The sequence below is a fragment of the Tamandua tetradactyla genome, chromosome 2, assembly GCF_023851605.1.
Source record: "Tamandua tetradactyla isolate mTamTet1 chromosome 2, mTamTet1.pri, whole genome shotgun sequence".
Classification (NCBI taxonomy): domain Eukaryota; kingdom Metazoa; phylum Chordata; class Mammalia; order Pilosa; family Myrmecophagidae; genus Tamandua; species Tamandua tetradactyla.
The window spans coordinates 111,260,364-111,272,188 of record NC_135328.1 but is presented as its reverse complement, the minus strand read 5'-3'; the positions used below and the strand labels follow the sequence as shown (position 1 = coordinate 111,272,188).

The 11,825-nt window shown below is 35.4% G+C and overlaps 1 long non-coding RNA gene across 1 annotated transcript; it reads right to left on the bottom strand.

Annotated features, from left to right (window-relative positions):
- Positions 1 to 6,404: 6,404 nt before the first annotated feature.
- Positions 6,405 to 11,620, bottom strand: LOC143661432 (uncharacterized). Its single transcript, XR_013164581.1, has 3 exons — positions 11,536 to 11,620; positions 10,855 to 10,992; positions 6,405 to 6,538 (listed from the first exon to the last, which is right to left on the bottom strand). It is a non-coding gene; the product is annotated as an uncharacterized LOC143661432 (long non-coding RNA).
- Positions 11,621 to 11,825: the final 205 nt, after the last annotated feature.

Sequence of the window (11,825 nt, the reverse complement as noted above, 5' to 3'; positions counted from 1 at the left end):
ATATTTAATGAAAGATTATAACATTTGGAGGTCAGTGGCAACAATGTCATATTCTTCTGTTTGTAGATAAGGGTTAATTAGAAAATGCAGAATAATCATTTTTCTTTTGTGGCTGTGAGAGATTTAATTGCTGTTTTCAACTATTCGCATCCTGGTCCTATAAGAGGATTTTACGTCCTGCTTATGTCCATGTGATATAGAGAACTTTCTGGTGGGAGGGGAATACTTCCCTATCTCACATGAGACATAGAGTCCCATCCAACTTGCCCTATCAGGAACATCTGAGCAAAAGTTGCAGTCAGCCAGCGGATAGCAGAATCTTTAAGGGTCTGAAGTGTTTCTGCCAGATATTTTGCTCTTTTCCTTCTTCCATGAGAATAGTATGACCATGTAGAAGTTTCTCTTTCAGCTTGTATCTCAGAATGAAGAAAATAGATCTTTAAGAACCCAGAGGAACCATAGCTGACCCATGAAGAACATATGAGTGAGAAATAAACCTTTGTTATTATAAGACACAGAGATTTGGGGTTTGTTACCAAACTCTCACCCATTAGAATCTGACAAATAAACAGACTAATGTTTTTTCCAACTAAATTACCATTATGAAGGTCAAATTATTTAATATTGTATGGCAAGGTACTGTGCACTCTAAGGTCCCTCTTTTCTTAGTCAACTGGTTCCCCTCTGCTAGCTGTTGGAATGCAACACACCAGAGATGGATTGGCTTTTAATGAAAGGGGATTTATTTCATTAGTTCTTCAGAGGAAAGGCAGCTAACTTTCAACTGAGGTTCTTTCTTACATGAGACAGGGTGATCCCTGCTGGCCTTCTCTCCAGGCCTCTGGGTTCCAACAACTTTCCCCAGGGTGATTTCTTTCTTCATCTCCAAGGGCCTGGGCTGAGCTGCGAGTGCTGAGATGAGGTATGCTGAGCTGCGTGGGCTGTGCTACGTTGTGCTCTCTCATTTAAGCACCAGCCAATTAAATCAAACATCATTCATTGCAGCAGGCACGCCTCCTAGCTGACTGCAGATGTAATGAGCAACAGACGAAGTTCACGTACCATTGGCTCATGTCCACAACAACAGAACTAGGTACCATCACCTGGCCAAGTTGACAACTGAATCTAACTACCACACCCTTATACTACATCATATGGTAGGCAGAAAAAAGATGACAGATCCTCAGGCTGCTTTTGGGGAGGGGGGATTTCTCATGTATCACCTATTTTAACATCTTGCATTGGTGTAGCACATTCTTTACAATTGATGAAAGCACATTTTTATGCTTGTGCCATTATCTGTAGACATTCTTTAACTAAGGGTCAGTGTTTGGGTTGTATATTTCTATGAAATCTTTATGTTTTAATTTTCATTTTAGTAATATATATAAACCTAAAATTTCTCTTTTAACATTCAAATATATAATTGAGTGCTGTTAATCACATTCACAGTATTGTGCTGCATCACCACCAACCATTACCAAAACTTTTCTATCATCTCTCAAAGAAATTCTGTACATTTTAAGTTTTAACTCTCTATTTCCTACCCACTCCATCCACTACTAACCTATATGCTAGATTCTGACTCTATGAGATAGCTTATTCTAATTGTTTTATGTCTGTGAGATCACACAATGCTGTCCTTTTATGGCTCACTTATTTCAGTAAGCATGATATGTGTAAGATAAATTCATGTTGTCATCAAAATGTCATTCCTTTTCACGGTGCAATAATATATTCCATTGCATGTATATATTACATTTTGTTTATCCATTCATCAGTTGATGCACATTTGGGTTGCTTCCATCTTTGAGCAACTGTGACTAATGCTGCTAGGAGCATCATGTGAAAATAATCTGTTCTTATACCTGCTTTCAATTCTTTGGTATAAGTGGAACTGCCAGGTCTAATGATAATTCTATATGTAATTTCTGAGGAACCACCAAACTCTCTTCCATAGTGGAAACATTTTACATTCCCACCAGCAATGCATGAGTGTTCCTATTTCTCTACATCCTCTCTAGCACTTGTAATTTTCTGTTTTTTTTTTAAATGATAATCATTCTAGTGGTTATAAAATGATGTGTCATTGTGGTTTTGATTTGCATGTTCCTAATGGTTAATGATATTAAATATCTTTTCGTGTTCTTTTTGGCCATTTGAATATCTTCTCTGGAGAAATGTCAGTCCAAGTCTTTAGTCCATTTTAAAAATTGGGTTGTTTGTCTTTTTGTTTTGAGTTGAAGGTTCTCTTTATATATATATATATATATTCTAGATCTTAAACCCTTTTCAGATACATGGTTTCTAAATATTTTCTCACACTGTGTAGGTTGTCATTTTATTTGCATGATAGTCCTTTGATGGACAAAAGGTTTTAGTTTTGATGAGGTCCCATTTATCTATTTTTTTCTTTTGTTCCTTGTGCTTTAGATCTAGGAAACCATTGCTTAATCCAAGTTTCTATAGATCTTTCCTTACATTTTCATCTAGGAGTTTTATGTTTCTGGCCTTTATATTTATGTCTTTGATTCATTTTAGTTGATTTTTTAATATTGTGAAAAGTAGGAGCACATCTTTCTTTTGCAAATGGAGATCCAGTTTCCCCAGTGCCATTTGTTGAAGAGCCTATTCTTCCCAAATTGTTTTCCCAATTGAGTACTCTTTGCCTCTTGTCCAAAGTCACTTGGCCATCAGTGTGAGGGTTGATTTCTGAACTCTCAATTCTGAGTCTATTGGTGTATATGTCTGTCCTTGTGCCAGTACCATTCTGTTTTTAATACCATCACTTTGTAACATGTTTGAAGATTAGAAGTGTGAGTCCACCGATTTTGTCCTTCTTTTCCAAGATAGATTTAGATGTTCAAGGCCCCTTACTCTTCCAGATAAATTGATGATTGGCTTTTGCATTTCTGCAAAGAAGAATGTTAGAATTTTGATTGGGAATACTTCGAATCTATAAATTGCTTTGGGTAGAATTGACATCTTAACGATATTTAGTCTTCCAATCTGTGAATGTCCTTCCATTTACTTAAGAATCACTCTTGCATTTCAGGGATAATTTCCACTTAATCATGGAGTATACAATTCTTTTAATGTGCTCTTGGATTCAGTTTGCTAGTATTTTGTTGAGGAATTTTGCATCTGTATTACTAAGAGTCTATAATATTTCTTTATTATGGTATCTTTATCTGGCTTGGGTACAAGAGTTATGGTGGCCTTGTAGAATGAATTAAGAAGTATTCCCTCCTCTTCAATTTTTCCAAAGAATTTGAGCAGGATTGGTATTAATTCTTCTTGCAGTGTTTGGTAAAATTCCCCTGTGAGCTATCTGATCCTAGGCTTGTCTTTGTTGGGAAGTTTTTAATTACCGATTCAATCTCTACTAGTGATTTGTTTCTTAATATCTTCTATTTCTTCTTAAGTCAATGTAGGTAATTTGTGTGTTGTTGAAAATTTGTCTATTTCACCTAATTATCTAATTTATTGGCATACAGTTGCTCATAGTATCCTCTTATAGTCCCTTATATTTCTATGGGGTCACTAGTAAAGTCTCCATTTTCATTTCTGATTTTAGTTATTTGTATCTTGGGCTGCATTCTGTTAGTCAGAAATCTAGTGGGCTTCTAAATTCTCCTAAGGATGTGAAGAATAAAATACAATCTCTTGTGAACACCAGAAAGTAATAAAGTCATTCAAAATTCTCATTAGCAATACAGAGAGGATTGGCTACAGTCATCTCTGTGTACCCTATTCTAAATTACCTTCAATCACAGAAAATCTGAATTTCAGAATCAGAGTGAAAATGGAATTGTGGTGGCCTAAATTTTTCCATATTCATGTATCAGTGGACACACCCTCTAGTCTGCACCTCCATCTCACTTCTAAAAGGAAAGAAAGAATTTGCTATAATGGTTTCCGTTTGCCAATTTGCCATGACAAATACCACCCAATGAGCTGGTTTAACAACAGGCATTTATCAGCTCATGATTTGGAAAGTTAGGGGTCTGGAATCAAGAAATCAGTAAGACTATGCTTTCTCCCTGAAATCTGTGGCATTCTGGTCCTGCTTGCAACAATTCTTGACATTTCTTGGCTTGCATCTCTGTTGTCACATGGTGATTGCTCTCTCCTTCTGTCCATTCTTCCTGTTTCTTCTGACTTCTGGCTTGTTGATCCTCTCCTTTTGACTTTCTTACTATAAAGCTTCCAGTAATATGGGTTATGGCCTGCCCTGATTCAGCTGGGTCGTACCTAAGTAGGATCCTGGAAGACCACAGTCACAAATGAGTCCATACACTGACTCACCTTAACAAATTCAAAGATACTGTTTAACAATGGTTACACACCCACCGGAATGTGGATTAAGATTAAGAACATGTCCTTTCTTGGGGTACAAACTCAATATACTACCTGCTCTTATGTGTATGTATAGGGAAGGGGGTAGGGTTGGGAGATTCTCATTATAACCAGATAGGGGTCTGGTTATGCCAGACATTTGCAACATGCCTGACATTTGCAAGGAAATGAAAATGCTTTCCCAATGTTAGAGAGCAATCTGACAACATTCATGTATGCCTCATATAAACTTGTCAAAAAATAAGATGATGGACACTTGGTGTATCTAGTATGTCATATTAATGAAAATTCCTCAAAGCCTCAACATTCATACTTTCTTTGTGCTTGCAATAAGAAAATCATTTGTAAGAGAGGGGATGGGGACAGACCTGTTCTCATAGGGTCCTACTATTTCATTAGAATAGTTTGTGCTAATTTCCCTTCAAAATTTACCCATAAAGTTATTTTTTCTACATCAGATCTCCCAACTGCATTGCTTTGGTTGTTGTCCCACTGCCATTATCTACTGTTTATAAGTTGTCTATGGCCCTGATGTTATCCACCCCAAAGTAAGTACCTTGACCCTGGAACCTTTGTCTCCCAACTTGCATTCTGTAGTCTGTGGCTTCCCATGCCCTTATTCATAGATTCAGTTGGAGTTAAATGAAGGTGTAATTGACAGGAAGGTTGTGCTCTTAATACAACAAGGAAAGTACAATATACTCAGTCAAAAAATCATTCCTAACACCTGTCCTTTACTTGTTAGTTAGCTTAGACAAGTTATTTGCTCTTTCCTGCTCTTTCTTTGGGTGATGAAAATGCAATCATCTGGTTTATCTGCCTTACAAGATGGTTGTGAAGCTCCAAATAGAGAAGCACAAATGCAAAAAGCTTTATACACAAATGGGCATAGAGTGTAAAATATAAGTAATTCAATTTCTATTAACCCATCCATTCCATAAACAGCAGATAATTACTATATGCCAGAAACAAAGCTAATTTGGATGGGAGTCTTACAAATGTGGGCTCACATCCTTGCTAGAGAGAGCAAAAAACAGTTATTGAGGAAAATAGAGATCAGATCACCCTGCCAACTCCTCTACCAGGCCCACTTTCACCAGCAAATACCTACTAGGAACTAACATTATGTCAGGCCCTGCGAAATATTTAAGCCTCACAACCCTCTATACAGAGGAAACTTTTCATTGTCACCATTTTACTGATGAGGATGCTGGAAGTTGAAATGATTAGGAATTTATGGTGACACTCAAACTTCTTACATTATCAGAATAGGTAGAGGTTTGGTAGAGGACTATCATGAGATTGTTTTCAATCATTTCACCTATGAAGTGTCTGTGTGTCATCCAGTTGATGAATCACAGCTGACCATTTGAAAATAGGTAGGAGCCCTAGGGCAAGCCGGAATCAGAGGTGCAAATTAGGATATCATCAGTGTTTACTAAGACATTGGGTGTTTGTCTCCACAGGACAGTTGGAGCAGAAAAAAAAAAGAAGAAGAAAAAGAAAAGGCATCATATCTGTGACCTGTTCTTCTATTAGAGGTCTAGGTTGAATTTCTGTTAGAGAAATGTCCTCCTCTATTATATTTTAGCTCATCCCTAGACAAGCAAGCAGAAACTATGTTGTAAATCATCAACTACTTTGAATCATAGAATTCCAGAATGTCATGGCATGTGGGCCATATAATGACTAAAGATTGATTTTAATGAGTAATAAGTAACTTTATTCCAGAGAAATAACCTATTTTGCATTGTCTTCCTTTCCTTTTGGTCTTCATATTTAATGATTTTCTCTTATTTATATTTTACAGAAATAAATTATCTAATTTTTTACTTTTAAAAAGTCTGTTTACACTAATAGAAGTTTTGGTGATTGGATGTAGACTCCATCACCGATGCCTGTAAACCTACTAAAACCTATATGCTCATTGACACATGCTAGAAATCCCAAGTCTATGGGCTCAGAGTCTAAAACAGAAAAACTTCGTAACTTCACTTTTAAAGAAGAACAAAAGTTACCATTGAAATAATATAGTTGGATGGGTGAACAGGTCTAGCAACAGAGTTGACTGACAATACAGGCATACCTTGTTTTATGTGCTTAGTTTCAGTGTGCTTTATTTTATCGTGCTTCATAGATTTTGCATTTTTCTTCTACAAATTGAAGGCTTGTGGCACCCCTGCATGGAGAAAGTCTGTGAGTGTCATTTTTTGAACCACATAGACTTACTTCATGTCTCTCTGTCACATTTTGGTAATTGTTGCAATATTCCAAACATTTCATTATTATTTTACTTCTTATAATGATCCATGATCAGTGATTCTCTCACGCTACTATTGTATTTATTCTGAGGTGTGACAAACTATGTCCATATAAGTCTTAATTGGTTAATGTTGTGTGCGTTTTACTGCTCCACTAACTGGTCATTAACCCATCCCTCCCTCTCCTTGGGCCTCCCTATTCTGTGAGGCGCAACAATATTTAAATTAGCAAATTAATGACCCTACAATGGCCTCTAAACATTCAAGTGAAAGGAAGAGTCGCATGTCTCTCGCCTTAAATCAAAAGCTAGAAATTGATTAAGCTTAGTGAAGAAGGCATGCTGAAAGCAGAAATAGGGTGAAAGCTACCCCTCTTGTGCCAAGCAGTTAGCCAAGTTTCAAATGCAAAGGAAAAGTTCTTGAAAAAAATTACAGGTGTTACACATGATAAGAAAGTGAAACAGCCTTATTGCTGACATAGAGGAAGTTTCAGCAGTCTCAGTAGATCAAATCAGCCACAACATTCCTTAAGCCAAACCTAATCCAGAGCAAGACCCTAATGTTCTTCAATTCTGTGAAGGCTAAGAGCAGTTAGGAAGCTGAAGAGGAAAATTTGAAGCTAACATGAAGTTTAAGGAATGAAGCTGTCTCCATAACATAAAAGTATAAGGTTAAGCAGCAAGTGCTTATGTTGAAGCTCCAGCAAGTTATACAGAAGATCTAGCTAAGATAATTTATGAAGGTAGCTATATGAAAAAAGCTTTTCAATGTAGATGAAATAGTCTTATATTGGAAGAAGACGCCATCTAGGATTTTAATAGCTAGAGAAAAGTCAGTGCCTGGCTTCAGAGCTTCTAAGGACAGGCTGACTCTCTTCTTAGTGTCTAATGCAGCTGAGGACTTTAAGTTGAAACCAATGCTTATTTACAAATCTGAAAATCCTATGGCCCTTAAGATTTATGTTAAATATAGTTTGCCTGTGCTCTATAAATGGAGCAACAAAGCCTGGATGACAGAACATATGTTTACAACATGGCTTAATGAATATTTTAAGCCCATTTTTGAGACCTACTGCTCAGAAAAAAAGATCTCTTTCAAAATATTACTGCACATTGACAATGCACCTGGTCACCCAAGAGCTCTGCTGGAGATATATAATGAGATAAATATTGTTTTCATGCTTGCTAATATAACATCCATTCTGCAACCCATGGATAAAGGAGTAATTTTGACTTTCAAGTCTTATTATCTAAGAAATACATTTCATAAAGCTATAGCTATCATAGATAGTGATTCCACTGATGGATCTAGGCAAAGTAAACTGAAAACCTTCTGAAAAGGATTTACCATTTTAGATACCATTAAGAACATTCCTGATTCATGGGAGGAGGTCAAAATATCAACATTAATAGGTTTGGGCAGACATTGATTCCAACCCTCATGGATGACTTTGCAGGGTTCAAAGACTTCAATGAAGGAAATAACTGCAGATTTTGTGGAAATAGCAAGAGAACTAGAATCAGAAGTGACGCTTGAAGATGTGACTGAATTGTTGCAATCTCCTGAAAAACTTGAAGGATGTGGAGTTATTTCTTATCAATGAGTAAAGAAATTAGTTTCTCGAGATGGCATGTACGCCTGGTGAAAGCTATGAACATTGTTGAAATGACAACAAAGACTTTAGAATGCTACAAAATTTAGGTGATAAGCAGCAGCAGGGTTTGAGAGGATCGACTCAGATTTTGAAAAAAAGTCTACTGTGGGTAAAATGCTGTCAAACAGCATTGCATGTTTCAGAAAAATCTTTCATGAAAGGAAGAGTCAATCGATGCAGTGAACTTCATTGTTGTCTTATTTTAAGAAATTGCCGCAGGCACCCCAACTGTCAGCAACCACCACCCTGATCAGTCAGCAGCCATCAACATAGGGGCAAAGCTGTCCATCAGCAAAAATATTAATACTCACTGAATGCTCAGATGATGATTAGCATCTTTTAGCAATAAAGTATTTTTAAATTAAGGTATGTACATTGCTTTTTAAAATACATAATGTCTTTCACACTTAATAGAATAGAATATAGTATAGTATAACCATAAATTTTATATGTACTTGGAAACCAAAAAAATTCACGTGACTTGCTTTACTGCAATATTCTCTTTATTGAGGTGGTCTAGAACTGAACCCAAGACACAATAAAAAATTAGCAGAGGGAAAATAAATTTAACCAGCTCATTATTTCTTTAGAAATATCTTTTTGAATCTTTGTTAACCAACTAAGATAATATCAACTCATAATATTAAAATAAATATCCAAACCTTCTAAAGATGTTGAATTTAGTATTCCTGAGATAATTTTCAGAAACTCCAGCATCTGAAACAGAGTCTTCTTTTTAAAGTCACCTTCTGATTTTGTTAGTAGGTAGACATTGGTATATTATAGGCCTCACCATTACTGATGTATTATTGATTAAATTGATTATATAGTCATTCTAAAATCACTCTCAAATCATGTTAAACTATCATAATTATCTTTTTACCTCTTTTGTCTGGCTTATCTTATTTCTTAGGTTTACATATCAGACAATTAAATGTTAACAATCATATCATTTCCAGCTGTCAGATTATCAGTCTGAAACATTTGGAATCAAAGTGTTTTGGTGCTCTATTTAGAACGGTGCAGATTGTCTTGTTTTAGAGCAAACACTATACAGGTGGGTCACGATAAGTCCTGTTCTTAAATTTCAATGACTTTTCATTGACATTTGTATCATGTAATTCATTAAGAAATGAGTTATTATTGGACAAAAATTAATTCATTACAAATAGTCACTTCCAAAGCAGGAATAGTTGAAATCTTGAATTTTCTTAAGGCAAAGATGGGCCATTTGCACGTTACTTTTAAAAATCATTTTAGCATAGAAAATAGTGAGGCAAAGTGACAATTTTCCATCTGTGATATTTGAGGTGTGAAGGAAATGTGTTGTGCTTTTTTCTAACTCATATAAAAGTGATTGTGGGTTGGTTTCCAGTTAAGAAAATATTTTTACACAGCTGCGATGCAAGGGTATTCTTGGAATGGACATAGAAATAGTCTTAACTTTTAAAAAAGGCTGGAAATTTAGAATATGATATGTCAGAAGTACACATTTGCAGAGCAATTTATTGTTTCCAGGGTACTTTTACATCCAGCGTTTCAATTGAGCTTCACAAAATCTGAGAAGTGGGGGAAAGGTAACATCTCCACCTATAAAAATTATTTCAATTTTTAAAATAAACTACCTAGTTTTCAAATTAGAGGACTAATACCTCCTCGTTTTGTGTAATTTCTGGACATTTATTGAGTTACCATAAATAAAAAGTATGCATAAGTATACTATAAAGATAACCAGTGTAAATATTTCCACATATAGACTAATGAATTTTTTTCTAGGAATACTCAAAACATACCCAGATTATACTGTATATGATGATTGCAAACTGTTTTTTTCATCCAGCAATATATGATTAACATATTTATGTCAATTAATTAGATATATACATAATGATTTTTAAATGGCTGTTCATTTGCTCCTAATATACAATGATTGTTTCAATAAACTGTCTTAGAAGATTGAGTTTGTTAGAAAACCAACCACAGTCAGGTGAAGCAGGTAATCCCTTATTATTATTTAAACAGCTTATATATGTTAAGAAATTATTACTCTAATTATTTCCCAGATGTACAGGGTTGCAGTGTGTTTAAACTCAAAAACAACTCTTCACAACACAATAAAATGGAAGGTAAAAATGACAGGCAGACTTTTGGAAGTGCAAACATTCAACATAGGCACCTCTGAATCACAACTGAATTTAGAGACAATACTGGGCTGGGAAAGAAATTACAGTTTGACCATTTTTTTCCTCGTACAGTTTCCTTCAAATTTCCTCATTGTAAAGAGAAATTAGTTTGGTTTGCCAGAATCAACTTCATAATTGCTAAAGAGAATTAGATTATTTTAAAATCAATCCAGCTTGATTACTTTCTGTGACCTCTGAACTTCTGAAACAAATCACCTTGGGCAGGCAAACTTAAAAAAAAAAACACATTCAAATTTGAATTTAATCCTGACGTAAAATATCTTAAAATATTTCTTAGTTGTATTTCTCATTTTATCTAAGGGCTTCAAAAGCTCTGTAGACACTATCTTATTAATTCTTAAAAGATCCCTGGGCAGCAATTGTAGTAGTGGTTTACCTATGTTCATCACGGTTCCCATGAAATGGAGGTCCTAGGAAGTTCAAAGACTTGCCCAAGGTTACAGGCTGACAGCTGAGAAGTAGCCAAACACAGAATCCAGGTTCCTGGGTTCCTTCTCCAGATGGCATTCTCTCTCTGCAATAAATAACATTGCCATTCTGGAAGTTGACTCTCTGATCATGTTTTATGCAGCAGAATTCAAATTAATATGAATTGCTCAGTGCTATGATATTTATTTTAGATGGAGGCTGTGTACACTTATGAAACAAACGAAATGCTGCTCTCTCAATCCATTTATTTTGGCCTCTTAATGATCTTCGGGGATTGCTCTGTGATTGGTATGACTATAGAGATTGGTATTTATCATTAAGAAGACTGAAATGGCAATACCAGGTGATTCACAATTCCATCACCCAGTGCATATAGACATCGGTAAAGATTAGATAAGTTGAATAAAAGGTCCCTTAACATTTGGTAAACTCAGTGACTGCTCAGAAAAGTCACCGATTGAATGGTATTAAGTCCTTCTAAATCAGGTAGACAATTTTGAAAACAGCATACTCAGAGATAAAAATCAGGGTTTTATTTCCTTGCATTTAGATTCCTCCCTCTTATTTTAAACTCAATTAGAAAGTTAATATAATATTTTTAAATAGTGAGCTTCCTGCAGCTTCTTACCCCTGTGTGAAGTCACAATCCTCTGTTTGTAACATCATAATCATTTCCATAGCAACTAATGGTGATATCAGAGTTCAAGACTGGAGCTTTAAGAGGGAAAGGAACTATAGGGACAAATGATCTCTTAAAAGTAAAGATGATGTTTTCAAGCAGATGTTCCTAAAAGAAATGAATGAATGGAAAGATTACCCACATTAAGTGAAAATCATAATTAGAATACAGATGCTTATTAAGTAATCAGTCAGCTAATGATCGCTTTCTTAGAATAAAAAAGAGTGTTAATGGAAAAA